Genomic DNA, 6413 nt, shown 5'->3' with positions numbered 1-6413 from the left:
GCCCCCAAATACAGGGGCCCCGCGCCAGGTATTCTGTATGCTACGTAGGTAGCCCATTCTCGCCTAAAAAGTATGTACCCCAGCCACGTAAATGCAGCTAACCAACACAGGCAATCAGCGGTTTCTTTCTTTCCTTAATTAGCGATTACTTTCTTTGAATCGTGCGTCTCTAGCTCTTTCCTACGATCTGTAGTTCAGGGCCCCGATCGCGAGTTGCCGTCAGGCAGGCGCTGGACGATCTAACTCCATGGCCCTGACTGCGGCAATACGTCGATGAACTCCGCTACCCTGTCCTTGGGCCTTGAACACACACGCACATCATAGAGCGTCCCGCCAGATTCCAGTCAACACGGTGCCATTGCCGAGCCGAGCCGCCGAGCACTCGACAAGCGTTCGCCTACATGGCGACACCGATCTGTATGATTCAAGTATGCCATACAATCAATCCCTATTTCCTATACGTATATTGCTAATTTACGTAATTTACATGATGCATAGCATGCATCGTTCAACCTTCGATGCAATTTTTTTCCTAACAAAGTAACAATTTGTGCGATATATTACTGTCGTTTACAAATGTAAGAGGCCCTAAGAACATTTATTGGAAATATCTTGTATACGATACTGATTTGTCATGATGTTTGTATTAAGGGCCCCAAAGTTGTAGACTCGCCCCGGGCCCCTGAAATCTCAGGACCGGCCCTGCAAACGCGACAGCTAATTCTGGATGGAGGTTGTATAAATTTTGATTTCTAATTTCAGCCCTACCCCTCTATCCCATGGAGCGAGAGCATGCGAGATTCCAGTCCATATGTGTGATATAGGATTTAGGAACCACTTCTCGGATCAACCAATATTCTAGGGTCCTCGCAAGAAAAAAATATTCTAGGGATAAAATATTTCCGTGCACATTATAAACAGGTGTTTCAAGACAAAAACGATATCCTTTCTGGTGAAGACTTTGTTGAACGTGTAGAAAAAAATGCCTGCCAATTAATTGTAGCCCAAGTCATGACCTTGTCTGGTCTGTCGTAATATGTGGGTTCTCTTATCAAAAGAGTCTATCTATCTACCAGCCCCATCGAATTAGTAGCCATATAAGCTACTACTCCTACTAGACACGAGCTGCATGCTGATTTAATTTGCCGCACACCATATATACCATCTGCAAAGCCGTACGTAGTCGATCGTCCCCATCCGTTGGCCTGCCGCCATGACGACGTCCGCGCTCTTGTCTGCCCTGCGTGGCGCTGGCCGCCGGCAGATCACCACCTCCACCGTTGCGGCCAGGCAAGCGACGGGTCCACATGTCTTGAGGGTCGATGGGTTCACGCGCGTCAGGGAGAAGGCCGCCAATGGCACCGCCGTCCTGTCAAGCCCGTTCGGCGTCGGCGGTCACGACTCACGACTGGCGTATCATGTGCTACCCGAACGGCGACACAGAGAAGGCCGAGGGCCATCTCTCCCTCTTTCTCATGCACGAAAACCACGCCAAGACAGGCGATGCCACGGCAAAGTTCAAGATAAGCGTGCTCGACCAGGCCTGTCAGCCGTACTGGTGTAGAAGCCAAGAAGAACACCGCTTTGTGAACCAGGGTTGGGGCTGGGACAAATTCATCAAACTTGAAGATCTGGACAGGGAGAAGCATCTGAAGGACGACTGCCTGTCCGTCCTCTGCGACGTCACCGTCGACCTCCGGCTGCGCACCGATGACTACACAGCTGAGGTTGCCGCGGCGGAGCAGCTCAAGTTGGCGTCGCCCCCGTTCGACTTGCACGGCTTCGCGCTCTCGGAGGCCATCTGGAACAAGCAGGCGGCGGACGTGATGAACTGATGATCCTCGGCGAGGACGGACAGACGATCGCAGCGCACCGGTGGGTGCTGGAGGCCCGATCCCCCGTATTTAAGGCGGATCTCGCCCTCGCCTCGTCAACCGGCGACAACATTGCTCAACTATGCGTGGACGGCATGGACGCCGACGTGTGCAAGGCACTGCTCAGGCTCATCTACACCGACTCACCTCCTCCAGAATTTGATGCAGCAACGATGATGGCAGAACGTCTCCTCGTGGCGGCAGACAGGTATGAGCTGGACAAGCTGAAGCTCGCTTGCGAGGATGCGCTATGCAAGATCATAGACACGAGCTCCGTGGCCGCTACCCTGGCGTTGGCCGAGCGTCACGGCTGCCCGGCGCTGAAGGAGGCGTGTATGCAGTTTCTCTCTTCTCCTGATAACCTGAAGGCCGTCATGGCGTCTGACGGTTTCGAGCAGCTCAAGACGGGCTGCCCCTCCGCCCTGCTGGAGCTCCTCGTGAAGAACATGCCAACACATCATGAGCAGCCACCAATTAGTACCAGCAGCCAGCTATTTAGTTACGCCAATCATGAGACAAAGTGAGAAGAGAGATTACGAATTTATAATGCTCATATACTAGATACGTACATTACTGGAACTTGGGAGGAAGTGATCAGTCAAGAGATTTAGTCTCTTTATGAGGAGATAATAGAGCTTTTGTTTTAATGTGCGTGTGTGTCTTAAGCTTGCGAGCTTTGAACCTTTAACCATGGGCAAATTTATTACATTAACCATGCAAACTTGTTGTTTTAACCTTCATGTCTACACCACCATCGAAACATGTATCGCACACCAGCATAAATTCTTTTCTTTTTTTAAATTGTTTTTGAAACATGGAAATTTTGTTGAATAGAGCATGGTAAATAATTTTCCACACCATTGACATTTTCATCACATTGCCAAAAAAAAATCCATCAGAGTCTTTCACATTTTTTGTTTTCAAATTATTTTTCCCCATGCTTCTTTTATATGAAACAAATGGCAAACTTAAGTTGTAACACAATTTTGCTAAGTTTACTTGCACCGACAAACCTTAAAACTTAAGTTTTGTCAAGTTTTTAAGTTCTAATGGCACCTTACTTTGGGTTTTGGGATCTTTTTATAATGCAGCACAGCACAAACTGCGTGGCATTTTTTTTGCTTCGACCTGATGGGCCAGCAGTATTAGGGCGCAACCTATTCGTTGTTTGGGGCTCGTTCCCAGGCGATCGCTCCAGGGAATGTTTTGTTCGATCTGAGAATGTTCCCGAGATATCCGGATCCAAAAGTTTTATGAAAACATATATCATACTTTTTCGGTCCTTTTTATTCCGCGTATAAGATGTTTGAAGTCAAACTTCTTAAATTTGATATATGAAAACTATGAACATCTACAATACTAAAATTATACAATATGAAAGTTAAATTCATGATGCATCTAATGATATTGACTTGCTATTGTGAGTGTTGATATTTTTTCCATAAAGTTGGCAAAACTTTACAAAATTTGACTTCAGAAAAATCGTATATGCAGAGTAAAAAATACCGGAGGGAGTATAGCCTAGGGAAATTGCATTTGAGTCATTTATCTCCAACCCATCTATCTTCTCAAAATATTATATATTCTTTATGGAGGGAGTACTAAATATACTAACCAACTAAATTTGCGTTTGAAGAGAAAATCTGTTTTGCTGAAATAATTTTGTTGGAAACAATCTGCTAATGGATTGCAACCGTCGAGGTAGTATATAAGACACTCGCGTGAATACCGATTTAATTCGCCGTACAAACCAACTTATTATGATCTGCAAGGCCTTAGGCGATTGTCTCTTTCGTCAATCGTCATGTCAACGCCCGGGCTCTTGTCTGCAATGCGCGCGCGCCGCCGGCCGGCAGCAGATCACCGCCTCTTCCCTCCGCGCGAGACATGTGACGGGCTCCCACTCCTTCACGATCCACGAGTTCACCAAAGTCAGGGAGAAGGTGGCGAATGGCGCCGCCGTCCTTTCAAGGCCGTTCCGCGTCGGGGGTCATGACTGGCATATCAAGGTCTACCCCAACAGAGACGAGACAGAGAATGCCGAGGGCCATATCTCTCTCTGTCTGATGCACAACAACTACGCCAAGACCGGCGTCGTCACTCCCGAATGGGCATGCCATGTGGCTTCCCTTTGCCGTGCGTGGCTCTTGGCGTCTGCCCCATTCGTTGTACGGTACTTGTTTGCCGTGAGCCCTTGACAGTAGCAGGAGCTAGTTGTCGTGAAGCTAGGTTTGCCGAGTGACCCCCTTAGCGTTGCTTACTTTGCCGAGTGTCCGCATTTTGGCTCTCGGAGAAGAGCTTGGCACCCGACGTATAAGGATTCCAGTAGTGGCGGTGGCTTCTAGGGCAATACTGACTCGTGTGGATTGGGTTAGTATTCCATGTATAGAGTCAACCGAGACCTATCCAATATCAACACTCAAAGAAGCCGCGGTGGTGGAGGCCGAGAGCCCGAGACTGAGCCCAGAACAACTAAAGGCAGAAAAAAATCAACTAATGGCAGAAATTTTTTACTGCAGAAATTCTGCTTTTTTCATTATTACGTATAGATTTAAGATATCTTTAACAATTGGTATCACCTGATACACCAACCATAAACATTTTTTAGTAATATATTTGTTTGGTGTCACAAAATTCAACTTTTCTTTATATAAATTGGGTTAAATAACTAAAAGAAATCAATCAAACTATATATATATATATATATATATATATATATATATATATATATATATATATATAGACAAAAGCAAAGATATAAAGTTTCGCTGGCGCGGCTGCAATCACAAGCGCTCATTCGCTTGGGGATCTGGTCCATCCTCTTACCTCATTTGCATTTCCATTGCTTTTTTCATTTGATGTGTTTTTCCTCTTATAGACATAGTGGACCAGGCGGGCTGCAACATGACAGAAACTAGGCTGCAAGCGTGCAGTGCAGCAGGGCTTGGACCACCGACGTTCGGCCCATGCGGTTCCAGGAGAACCCCCATCTGAAGGTTCGAACCTTTCCCCTCTTTTTTTTTTTTAGTGTTCTGTCCAGACATTGGAGGCTCATAGTTCACGCCACACAGCCCCTATGGGCCGTGAATCGGGCCGTTGTGCATGGCCTGTTTTATGTGTTCCATCTCCCGTGAACTCCAAACAAAATAAAATGCGTAGCATTTCCATTACTTTCACGTTTGCCCATCATATCGTTAGTTTTCAACACCCTGGCGTCATATTCGTACCATTCTTTATTGACGGAACCCCACCCAATCCGATTCGGGGAACCATCAGTTGCGCACAAGGAACCTTGCTTGATTGTATGTATATGGCGGCGAAACAATCGCCCCGCGTGTGGTCCAACGACGGGGGCACACCGATTTGTTGATGTGATTTCTCTTTTTCGCGCACTCAAACCTCACCGGCGACGATGAAAACGATGACGACGCCTAGGGCAGCATGTTGGGTGGTTGGGAGGCGTGTTCAGTCTTTTTATGTTTCTTAATGTTTAGATGGACTTTGACCGGTGGTTGAGCGGCCGCTCATGTTTAATCATGTTTAAATTTGAATGCATGTTCTCAATGATGAATTTTTAAGTGGGCGTGGAAAAATGCGTTGGCCATCACTGATGCAGCTATATATCGCGCTGATTTGATTGTCTTCACTACAGACTCATTTTTGGTCTGCAATTAATGGCCAGATTGACCGCCGCGAGGATGCTACTGGCCAGTTGCACGCCGACCGCCACCAGCCCCGGGCGTGGGGGCGCTGCTCTCCACAAAATCGTTGCCCTCCATGACCGCTGCGAGCACACCACCATCCATAAGAAGGTTGTCTTCCGCGTGCAGGGCTCCGCCGCGAGCGGGGCGCAAGACGAATACGAACAGGGAGGAGGCGAAGTGGTAAGATTACAGAGCATTGCGGTCCAAGTAGTGGAGGGGCACTGATGGTTGCTAGAAATAGTACATTAAAATCCAGGTTTTAATTCCATCTGATCTCCTTCTATTAAAACTTCATAATTATTTGTGTGTGAATTTGTCCAAGCAAGTTTACGGGCTAAGGCTCGGACGCTAGGTACATCCGGACATGCATAAGCTGGCTTGACCCACTAGCATCAATGAATCAATCAGGTAATATGATATGTGCGTGTACTGTGACCATGCGTTAGCACCAGATGTGCTTTAGGTCCATGCAATCTTGGACCTTGTGCGTAATAGGCAGATGCTAATTGACCATCTATGCTATGGTCAGAAGAAAGTGGCAGGATTCACATGCCAAAATTAGCATACTATTGCCGGAACCTTTAGTAAATGAGTATTTAAATAGGTTTGCCAAAATAGCACACTGACGATCCCTGCCACCTACAAAAGTTTGCTGCATACTTGCTCTCATTGAGTCTGAAAATGCAGAGACTAGGTTGCCGTTTCTGGACACTGCATCCATAAAGTTCTAGCTCACTTTTCCACTCTAGTCATGGCGATATTCAATAAATCATAAAATCAGAACCTTATCTGTCCAAAGGTGCGAATCTTGATGCATATGAACGGTTCCGATAAC

The 6413-nt window shown here is 46.8% G+C and overlaps 1 pseudogene; it reads left to right on the top strand.

Moving 5' to 3' along the window:
* The first annotated feature begins 1213 nt into the window (after positions 1-1213).
* LOC119332937 lies at positions 1214-2398 on the top strand (annotated as a pseudogene).
* Positions 2399-6413: the final 4015 nt, after the last annotated feature.

Source organism: Triticum dicoccoides, chromosome 7A (assembly GCF_002162155.2).
Source record: "Triticum dicoccoides isolate Atlit2015 ecotype Zavitan chromosome 7A, WEW_v2.0, whole genome shotgun sequence".
NCBI classification, from domain to species: domain Eukaryota; kingdom Viridiplantae; phylum Streptophyta; class Magnoliopsida; order Poales; family Poaceae; genus Triticum; species Triticum dicoccoides.
Note: the sequence above shows the minus strand (reverse complement) of the source record. Positions and strands in the feature narration are given on the sequence as shown.